The sequence below is a fragment of the Melanaphis sacchari genome, unplaced genomic scaffold (genome assembly GCF_002803265.2).
Source record: "Melanaphis sacchari strain LSU unplaced genomic scaffold, SCAv2.0 Contig1452_pilon_pilon, whole genome shotgun sequence".
Classification (NCBI taxonomy): Eukaryota; Metazoa; Arthropoda; class Insecta; order Hemiptera; family Aphididae; genus Melanaphis; species Melanaphis sacchari.
Window position 1 is genome coordinate 1 of NW_020270620.1, and position 12,470 is coordinate 12,470.

The 12,470-nt window shown below is 29.7% G+C and overlaps 1 pseudogene; it reads left to right on the forward strand.

The window, feature by feature from the left end:
* Positions 1–2,345: 2,345 nt before the first annotated feature.
* Positions 2,346–8,345, forward strand: LOC112591850 (annotated as a pseudogene).
* Positions 8,346–12,470: the final 4,125 nt, after the last annotated feature.

Here is a 12,470-nt window from a genome sequence, read left to right on the forward strand (position 1 = left end):
GAAGCGCCACGTATTGCTAACAAATATTACGTCCAGCAATGACTTACGGAATTCAACTGTGGGTACCACTAAAAATTCAAACCTAATCAAATTATGCCGTTCAATCAATATCTTGCGTGTCCTCTCTAATGTCCCTGGTACGTCAGCAACCGCACACATCATGATCTTAACATACCATCAATATCCACTCTTGCCTCTTATCATTATAACAAATTTCATTAATCTTTAACCATCCAAACCCACTCATATCTAAACTTTCTTGCACATACCGATAACCCTCGACGCTCAAACGCAAATGGTCGCGTGATCTACTAAATAATGCCTAGTGCTATTATTATAATATTCTCCCAAAGTTTAAATTGAAGTAGTGTCATTGGACACACCCTTCCTCAAGATTTCAAGTCCTGAATATTCATATCATCATATTTACTTATTATATAAATTGTATATAGATTGTAAATATTCTTAAAAAACAGTTTACAGTTTAGTAGTAGACAAACTAGATTTATGCTTAACACCAGAATACGAATTACTGAATTATAAAATTAAATTACACGAACGATGATAGATATCAGCTACATACAGCATAATGTAAACACCAACATAATCACGGACCAAGATATACCTAGTATATCTTAGTCCGTGCAGTAAAAAGAGGCTACACAACCTGGTTTGTTGATTGAGCATGCGCAGAAGTGTTCAACAACATGTGCAGCGCACCCTATTCTCACTGCGGGAACTACTAGCAAGCTCCGTCTATGAGTATAAGGTCTATGGTGCCGGTAAGCATTTAAAATTTAAAAGTATATACGATATTATTATGATACGGCGTATTATCAATAAAGACAGAGATAGACACACCTATATTATTTGCTATCTCTTTCTAACAGACCCGCTCGGTTTCATTTACATTAGTCATATGGATTATGGGCTGTGAGCGTTCCAGTTATCATATAGTTCAATGATTACGATTATACAATAATAAAGAACGTTCTGTACATGAAACGAAAACTCTATAGACTAATAACAATTCTCAATTACAACAAAAATATTATAAACATACTTTCAATAATAAAATAAAAGGTATAAAATACGGTGAATGGGGGAGCACGGGCCCTATGGGGCTCACTCTTAAATATGCCGCTGTAGCCAGGGACATATGTAATATAATAGTGCAAACTTCAAGTTGATTTTAAATTATTTATTAATGAAAAGTAAATCTTTATGGTAAACCTCCTCATATTTGCCAAGTGTTTAAAAATTTAGCTAAAGGGCTATTTCAACAAATTGTTATTTCTACTCATCTTTGTACGGAAAAATTTATTATCATACAATGTTCATAACTTATTACATATTCTAGATTTGTTAAAATACATGGACCACTTAAGTTGTTTTAAATATAAGAACTACTTACAAAAAATTAAAAATCCATAAAAAATGAAAAATACTCTCTTCAAATTAAGTAATAAAATTAAAAGGAAACAAAATATTTTTATAGCTACTCCATTAAAACCATTTAGGGTGCCCGGTAAAGTAGAAATATACTAACCATTCCAATTAATAACAGTCTAAGAATTAGAAAATAGAATATCTTCAATATCTTATACATTACATAATTGATAACATTTTTGAAAGAGTTATTTTAAACAATTCAAATATTTATGTAAATGTTTTAATTGAGAGTGGCTGGCATATATGTTAAAAATAGTTTACTGGTAAAAATAATTCATAATGTCAAATAAAGCAAACTAGATTAAGATTGTGAAGTAAAATACAAAAATAGTAAAAAATATTTAAACTTATCACATTTTTCTATGAGACCAATTTTATTGATTCTAGTATCATATATTCATATTATATATATTTATATATATATTTGATTTCATCAAATAATTTTGAAATTCATATTTGTGATATAAAATATAAATGTGTTTTTATTCGTATTACAGGTAACAAAGTTTTTGCAACAATTTTATGTCATACATTATCCTTGAATAAGTGCACTGATTAATCAGTATATCTTAGGTTACACGGCAAAACCTCGTAAGTCAAAATTTTAAGAAATGTTTTTTTTCTTTTATTGGATGCACTGTACGGGATTGGGGTACTTTTCCCGAAATATTATGGATGGGAAAAAAATAGAAAAAGAAGATAAACCAACATAGCCAACATCAAATAAATTCAAATTTTCAAATCAGAATTTAGTATTCCTAAACATGCACTACCTTGTAATACAAAATCAATAATAACGTATTAATGTATTCAAAATTCCCGCCTTTTTGTAATTTATAATTATTTTTGCGAGAGCGAGATGTTTTTCAGTTTCAGACTTTTAGTTAATAATGATGAACAACAAGGATATTGTTGCTCTCCCAGATCATTTGATGGACCACGACTACTTCCTGCCAGTTGTTTTTGAAAATGATGAGATAGTCCGTGAAGAAGAAGTAGAAGAATCGGAAGAAAAAGTTGAGATATTTGAGGAAGAAGAAGAAGAAGAACAAGGAGATCAGAAACATATACTTTGATTCCTGGAGTTCATAATAAATCAAGGATATATGTGGATAATCTGGGATTCAAGTATTACAAACGACTAGTTAAAGGACAACGCGTGTAAGTATAATTAGTTAAAACAATATAATTACCTACCTATTTAGGTAATGAATAATGATGATAATATTATGATTTATGACATTACTGTATTTATATCTTATAGGTATTTAGTATGTGAACGGCAGAAGAAACGGGACCAGTTCTGTCCTTCCACTGCAATAGTAAGTACAAATTTGAATGACAATAGAATACATCTAGGATTTCACCACGACCACCAGCCTGGAGTGATTGACCTGAATGTGCCGTTTTTGAGAAAAGTTATTGGTGAAAGAGGAATTTATCTAGCAGTTACTACCTCATTTATGAGAACTTTATACAACAATGAAATTATCAAGTGAGACATTTAAATTAGACATTAGACTAAATTTTAAACTGTGGTTTTGATTTTATTAGCCATCCGGAAGCAGTTCCCGATTACACATTCATTCAGGCTCAAGAACGAGTGAAAAAGATGAGACGTCGAAGATTCCTAGAACAGCCCCTTAACATTGGACAACTTGCAGCTGCGCTGAATGAAGACCGTAATGCCATTTATGTATCTACAGTTCAAAATCCTCCATCTAGGTAAATAAAATTATTTATTATAAATTTATAACTAATGAGTTAGTATTTAATTAATAACATAGGTATTAATATTTAATATACCTATGTGACCTATGTGAATCTTTTATTTTATTCAATTCGACATTAAAAATTATTAATAAGAAAAATTACATATTACTTACATAAGTGTATAGTTATATATCTATTACAAGACTTAAATAACTTTTAAAATATAGTTATATACGAATAACAATCTATACAATAAGTAAATACTATTTTTATAATTCTCTCATGTCAGTAAATGACAATGTAGTACCTAGCCTATGTATAATTTATTTAATTTACACATGATTTTTATTATAAGTAAATGTTACTTTACGCTTTTTTGTTTACTATTTTAATATTATTATTAGTATTAAATATTGTATCCAAATTGTCTGTTGTGATAATTTTAACATAAGTAAAATTATTATTTTAGTTACCAAAATGCAAATTGCATAATTAATTATTATTCAGTTACAACGAATTAAATTAGTATAAACTTTTATATTTATTTTTAGTTGTAATTAACCTAATCTCTCAAGTCTATATGTCTTCTTTTGTTTTCTTATAAGCCTTCAAAATTTGCTAATTGTATAAACTAATGTATAAAGATTGTAAATATTCATTTTTTTTTTTTTATAACAATATTTTATAATGTATTGTATTGTATTATAATTAAATATTTATTATTATGCATTATATTTTTAAAATTATTATTAGGTTCTTTCAACAAACCTTAGTCGTCGATGGAAGGAGTGTTGGTGTGATCTTTGCCAAAACAGATGCAATTGAAATATACAGGGAAGAATTGGGTACTGTCACATTGGTTAGGATTGATGCGACGTTCAAAACTGTGCCTCGTGTTCCAGCAGATTTAAAATGTTTCCTTACCATCCAGGTTGTTTTAAAAAGTGTTGTAAGTATTAAGTTATTGATATTATAATTATGTATAATCTAAATTCTATTTAGATTACTCATTCATTTTTATAGTCCTTTCCAATGGTTTATACTCTACTGGGGAGTATGACTGAAGAAGTTTATGCGGCTCTATGTGAAATTGTAAGAAATATTTTACCTTTAAATTATCAACGTGTTTGTTTTATTACAGATTATGAAAAAGCTCTGATGTCAGCTGTCCAGCAATCATTTCCTGAAAGCCAATTAAGATGCTGTTGGTTCCATTTTACACAAGTAATTTTGTAATATCGTTTTATAAACAAAAAAAAAATTTCTAGTCAATTGTACAGTATTGTAACCGAATGATAAACAGCGTTTTGGATTTGGTCCGTACAAACTCAGTGGTAGCTGCTCAAATTCTCAGAATGGTAAAATTTAAATTTGATATTTGTATTAAATTGTGTTTCTCTTTAATACCTACTTTAATGTATTTTTAAGTGTTGGCATTACCTCATCTACCCGCTGCTAGGAATAACCCACGATGTCCATAGTTTTCTATGGCTGATGGGTTTCAGTGCTATCTATCATGCGCCATTGGTACAAGACAGTTTCCTGCGATTGAACGAGGTATGAGAAATTTTTTAATTGGGTATGTGGAATGTTTTTGGTTGTTACAGGTTGGTCCAGGTTTAATCAGTGTTTTTGGAGAAGAATACAGAACCAACAATTATTTGTAGTCTTTCCATGCTACACTTTTAACTCAGATGCAAAAAAACCCTAATGTATGGAATTTTTTTTGTGAGTTTTTGCAATACATGATGTGTTAAGTGTTTTAAATTTTGCATCACTGTATTATATGTTTGTTATTTTAATTATCATATAATCTGTATTATTTCATGTTTCATGTTTAAACCAAAAAGTACTAATGCTTATAAGAAGTATACAATGTTGCATCCTTGTCCTTTATGTTTGTGTTTATATGTATCTTATTTTGTCACGTGTACACCACCTAAAACAAGGAGTTGATGGTTAATAATTGGTAAGTTAACTGCAGTTTAAAAATTTTATTTTCAATTAAAGTATTTTTTATTTTTTGTTTTTGGTTATGGTATATTTGTTTTTTGAGTTTTGTTCTTACATTAATTATATCAAATATTTCAATAATTTATTTTATACTGATCAATAATTTTACTTATAGAGAAACTGACTGTCATTGAAAACCAATATTTTGTTGAATTTAACCTAGTCAGAAGAAACCTCAGGGTGATTATTAATTTTTTTTTTTTTTACATAAATATGTTTTTATGCTGGATATAAATATTTTATAACACTTTGTTTATCTCCTTAAAAATAGATAAAATGTAAAAAAAATTGTATTTACACATACATTTTATAAATTTTCTTCGAGGTGTAAAATATCAATAGTGTGCTACACTTATGTCGCCTGATCACTAAAATTGTTAAATAGCAATTTTTTTTTTTATTTTTAAATATATTTCAAATCAGAGATGGAGCATCAAGAAGGGAACGAAAGAACACTACCACTGTTTTAGCAGGATTTATGGAACAACTCAACAGAGATGAAGACCTCATTGGATTTTTGAGAAGAGTTGGACATCGTAATGTGCAGGGCCGGCGGAAGGCACAGGGCGGCAATTTTTTTTGGAACTTTAGGGGCGGCATTGTTTATAAATAAAAATATGTATTATGTAATAATAATATTATAATTATTATAATAAGTATTATGTAATTTAAACAAAAAACCAACACGAACGTCATTTATTCAATGGATTCTATATGAAGAAAAGCAGTACTTTCAATATATTGTTTTATTTAAATATACATCTTAAGTATTGCATTAACCATTTTTATAGTAGCATATAAGTTGAGTTGTTCTAGGAATATTATTTCTCTGATTATACTTATATTAAGTTATTATTGTACCTACATTAAACATATTTTTATCTAAGGCAGGCGTTTAAGGTACAACCACAAGAGATTAGAAAATCAGAACTTAAGTAATAAAGTAAAATATAGTTCTAAGGATGGAATACAATTTATAGCTTACATTCCCAATAGAATAGTGAAAAATAAATAATATACCTATTAGAAGAATTTTAACACTATACATGGTTTTTGTGATGATTTTAATTCTTTGTGCACCTAGAAATAATTTACAATGTTATAAAAAATAAAATCTACAGAATACACAAATGATAACCAATAGGCAATAACAATGAACGACTTACAAAAACCACATCTTAGGAGAACTGTTTAGATTTGTAATTTGTATACTGTACACTGTAGTGAACTTATTATTCAATTAAACAAAAAATAGAAGTTGAAAAATATAAAATACTTAAAAAAATATCAATAATTAATAATTTTTTCTTTATCATGAAATTAAAAACAATCAAAAAAAACTTAATAACCACAATTATTGGTTGACTTTTGTAATGGTAACTTTCTAAAACTACAACCCTGGTTATACTAATTTATAATCTATAATAATTGATAAAGCAAATTTTGTATTATTTTTTGGTTTTTTTTATACTTTTTGAAAGCTATTTATTTAACAACTGGAAAATTTGTTACACTGACCCTTAATTTGAATTCTGTGGTTGTATTGAAACCAATTATCAATGTACTTAGTATACAATATGTCTTGAACAAAATACCAAGAAATTCACTATAATTAATATAAATATTTTTGTCAATATTATCTATAACCATCATAATGTGCTGTAATCAGTGGAATGTAAATCAGTATATCGTAGCTTTGACTACAGTAAAGTATAGTGTGAACTGTTATTTTATTTTTGAAAATGAATTCTGACTCTGATTCCGAGACAGAAATTCTTGAAACGTTAAAATGGAAAAAAGGTGTAATAAACAGCGAAAAATATAAACGTAACATTATTAAAAATGCGAAAGTACGAGGTGAATCTTATATAAATTCATAAAAAATTACCAGCAACAATATGCACGTATGTACAATTCTTATTTTTATTACTAAATAATATAATTGTATTAAAATAAAATGGATGATCTATAGGTGTAAAATACAATGTCTATTTGTATTCACTGATGATGAAAAAAAAAGTTTATTTGAAATGTTCAACCAAATGAAGGACAAGGACGAGCAAGATTCTTACATACAACGTTTAATGGAACTACAGTCTGTACAGAGAAAACGAAGCAGATTAGAAATGTGTGCTAAATAAGTCAAGTTTAAATCAGTTTCGATAAAATATTTCGTTACGTACCAAACAAAAAAACAAAAGGTATCTAAAAGTGCTTTTTTGAGTGTTTTCGGTATAACAAAAAAACGCTGTGAACGTCTAATTTTTTTTATCTAAAAATAATCAAAGTCCGCGGGATATGCGAGGAAAAAACCTCAAATACCTGTCCAAGATCTTTATTATTATAGACAGCTCACAGTTTGTAACTTTGATGTTCATAACTTATCCACAGGAAGTATGAAATGCTACGTTTATCATGAGGAGAAGCTGATAAAGGACTTAACGAAGTCATATCATTTATAAATCATTACATCAATAATGATATTAGCAAAGAAGTTGAACGCCTCTTTATTTTTTGTGATAACTGTGCAGGTCAAAACAAAAACAAATTAATTATTAGGTTTTTAATGGGTTTGGTGGAAAAAAAAAGATTTAAAGAAGTCCAAGTTTTATATCCAATGAGAGGTCATTTTTTCATGCCTTGTGACCGCAATTTTGGGTTGATTTAAAGATCGCTAGTAAAATACGAAAGACTATAACACAAAAGACCAATACATTAATTTAATTTCCGAAGTTTCAAAAATTCCTAACAAATTTTCAGTTGTAAAAGTTGATCAAAACTATATAATTGACTACAATAAATGGTGGCCAATATATAAAAAAACATGTTTAAGTAATGCCTCATACGGGAAGAATGTGTCGAGAGCTAATAAATCATCATTTGCTTTATCATCTTATCATCACCTCACTGTTTCATGTTCCAATAAAAACGAAATTAAATGTCGAGAATTTATAAATGCGTTGGTTGAACATACATTTCGTCATCGAAATTCCACAACGGGCTTTTTATTTCCAATCGACAAAGCACACAACGGAAAGTTGCTAATCAACGAAAAAAAGTTGGAAGATATCAAAAATACATTGAAATTTATCCCGGAGGAGTATATTGGATTTTGGAAACCAATAAGTAAATGGCCTTCAAAATCTGATGAAAATGTATTAGACTAAAAATATAATGACAAAAATGTATTAAAAATAATATCATCAATGTATTTTAATTATAAGTTGTAGTTCAAAAAAAAAAAAAAAAAATTGTAAAACGTAAGAAATAATTTTATATTTATATTTAATAATAACATAATATATATTAGTTAAATTTGGTGAAAATAAATTGATGAATAAAAACAATATTTTGCATATTTTGATAGTGTTTCTCTCCCTACATCAATAAATAAGATATGAAAACGATGTTTTCTGCAAAAAGGAGACATGTCCATAACTTAAATTTATTAATTAAAAAAAAGTTATAAAAATTTTTTTTTTACAAATTAAATGAAATTTTTAAGTGATTTAATTAAATATATAGTCTAAAATGTCGATGTTTTCACATTAACATTTCATAAGTTGTTCAGTTTTTCATCATTCCTGAAAAATTAGGAAAAGTGGACTTGTCCCGTTTCTGCAGTTAGCAATTCATATGTCTATTAGTAGTATGGCTGCTTTAAAAATTATTTTAAAACTGCTTTAAAAATTAAGATTATACGTTAACTACATGGTGTAGGATTATCTGAGGCAAGTATTAAATATTGCGGCATCCAGGACTTATAACTAAAAAAAGAAATTTTCGATCTGCAATTCTCCGGTAAATCCTGTACTTACCTATCGGACGGCCGTTATTTAAACTTGTAATTTTCAAAAACACTACTGAACGATAGTAAATGCACTCATGAATGCTCTCATACCACTTTTAAAGCTCCAAGTCCAAAACTCAATTTTTATACGATTTTCCAAGTACAAGTACTTTCGTTATAAGATAATGATAATATGTTCCATTGGGGTTTATACGGAGCAAATGATAAATTACAAGTTTGGAAAATTCGTAAAAAAAAGACCATCGTCCCTACAGCTATAAAAAATACATCCCTGAAAAGCGCTCGAAGTCTGCTATCATATGAATACGTTTTTAGGGATCTTTTTAATTGGTAATTAATGATGAGATAATTACCGCAGCAAGTCCGAAATACTCAGTTCTGCGATAGCAGTCATCTGTCGTGGACGTGTATTGTTTCTCCCGCTGCGCTTAATTGTTTAATGTTTAATTCTAATTATTATTCACTTAGAAATCACCGACATGCATAAAAAAATGCGTTAATCGACTAGCATTTGGTTTTTGTCGTTCAAACATTACTTTCGTTTTAATTCGACTTATATGTTCGTGTGCATCATATACTCTCTTATAAGGTTCATTAACAGTTATATTCAACGCGGCCTTGGTTTTATTATAGCTGTTTGCTATCGCGCTTGTCTCGCTATCGTAATCGTTTAACCAGTTAACTAATAAATATATATATATATATATTTATTACACTCATATTTACATACTCATATAATAATGAGTACTAACAATAATCATAATATCAAAAACCAAAACAATAAAGAAAAGAAAACCGTACCACCAATTACAATTATTAACAAAAATATACTCAATACATCATCTCAATCAAATGTCTCACTCACCTCATCAAATGAAGCGTGGACCATTAAGGCTAACAAAAGAAATCACTCAAGCTCATCGACTTCTGAATCTTTAAACTCACCAAAAACATCAACTCAACCAATTAAAAAAAAAACTATTCGCATCTAGAAACAGATTTGAAGTTTTCGGACAACCGGATAACATAAATGACGATATTCAAGACACTAACAATTCTACTAATAATACTGAACAAATCAATACAGAATCGTCCATCAAATCCCCTCCTCCTATTTTTGTAAAAGGTGTGCAAGATTTTCCAGAACTTTGCACAAGTTTGATTGAAGTACTTGGAGTTGAAAACTTTATTTGTAAGTCCTCTACGGATCGTTTAAAAATTCAAACGAATACTCCGGAAACATATAGAACGATTATACACTTTCTTAAGGATCAGAATGCCGAATATCATACGTATCAACTGCAGCAAGATAAACTCACACGTGTCGTGATCAGAAATTTACACCTAACAACTCAAACCAGCCTAATCAAATCAGAATTGGAACGTCGCGAATTCGAGGTGCGTAACGTGACTAATGTTCTTCATAAAGTTCATAAACATCCATTACCAATGTTTTTCGTTGACCTGGAACCTTCCCCTCAATCAAATGATATCTATAAACTGACGTCCATGCTCCATACTAAAATTAAAGTAGAGGAGCCCTATAAACCTAAGATAATTAGTCAGTGCTTAAACTGCCAGGAATACGGCCACACGAAATCTTATTGTAACTACTCTTCACGTTGCGTGCGGTGTGGCGATCATCACCAATCATATGATTGTATCATTTCTCGACCCCTCCAAAATGTGCGCTCTGTCAGGGCAATCATCCAGCCAGTTACAGAGGTTGTTCAGTGTATAAAGAAATTCAACGACGTAAGAAGCCTTTTTCAAATAATGCTTTTCTGTCTGATAATTCTAGATTTAAGAAATACAAAGTACAACAAATTAGCCACCCAGAAAACGCGACTTACATTTAAATTTGGATTATTTTTATCGTAACATCCCGGTGTCCAATGACCATTTTCGAATAAATCTACCACACCAATGTTATAACCAACCAAACTCAACCAAACCTTTCACAACTTTTACGCATTTTGCCTGCTAGCCTGTTAAAGGTTTGCCCGTCAGGGTTTGCAGCTTATGTCTGCTTTCTGAATTTTATTCAGCTCCCTGTCTGTTCGTTGTTGTTAACATCTATTCTGACTATTCCTTAGTACAAAGTAGACCATTTTTCAAACAACTTCATACTCAACAGACCCGAAATATCTAATTGAGTAAGTGACGCTTTCAGCGCTATCTGCGCAAGCTACGCAGGTAAACTTTAGACTATTTGTGCTCTTCGGGGCTAAAGGCTTATAGTTTAATAGTTTCACTATTAGCTAGAATACACCATGTATCCTTTTAACAAAATAACAACCCACAACTTAACTTATCTAGTTTTGTTGGCCTATTTTCTTTACGATTTGATCACTATCTATTACAAGCGCTCTTGCGAGTTTAATAACTTGAATAGACTTGGTCGTTTCGTGTGGAAGGTGGGCTTTTTCCACAAATTTATCTTTCTTTCTGATATATTTATTTGTGGAGTAAAAATTGGCTTTACTTTAACTTTTATACGTATTGTATTATATATAACTCAGTTATTTAATTCTTACTGTATAAACTATGCCAAAATTAATGGACCTGTTTTACCTTCTGGTAAAACAAATAAAATATATGCACAATTACTTAACTTTATCTTCAAATTTTGCACTGGCTCTAATTTATTCTATTATGCTAACATGATGGATACAAAACATTCTAGGTCCTACGTTATGACTCGTCGTAACGTTTTGTTTAATGGTATTGCGAAAATCAACGGCTTTTGTTCCATTTGTTATGCTTACGGTCACGTTGCTCGTGAACATAATCGTACATATCTTAGTGATATGTCTATATTTATAGCTAAACAGTGTCGTATATTTTGTTTCAAAGAACTCGAACAACGTTATAATCCTGTACTTGCTGCTCCAACAGATACTCCTCAAATTTTTACCTTTGAGCGCGTGTACGATTTTTATCACCATATTGAAACCTACTTTATACCAACTCAACGTTCCAACCTATTAATTAATAAGAACCAGACTACTATTTCTAATATTATTTGGCCTGAGCCAGTATCATCGGCAGTGGCTTTAACTAAGGTTATTAATGGTATAGTGGGTTCTGAATTTTTCGAGTCTGATAAATTTGATACTGCCTTCGTGAACACCGATAGACGTATTCCCCATTATCTTCTTGTGAAGTATAATGATAACAACTTGAATCAACTTTTACAACGTTTATGTTTATTGGGAGTAAAAGATATAACTATTTATGGTTCTGTTTTAAATGTATCAGAACTAGAAACTTTCGGCTTTCGTTCTATTGGTATAGCTCATGGTAACCTTGATATTTTTCCTACTACTAACTCTTCTATTTACCCTTTAGTTGTACGTAATATACGTAGCATATACGGGTTTTCGGATATTAAGTTTACTAGGACTAATTTTACCATTGAGGACAATACCAATTTGTCTTATCCCTCAGAACATTCTGAGTTTGCAGATGAAGAATATAA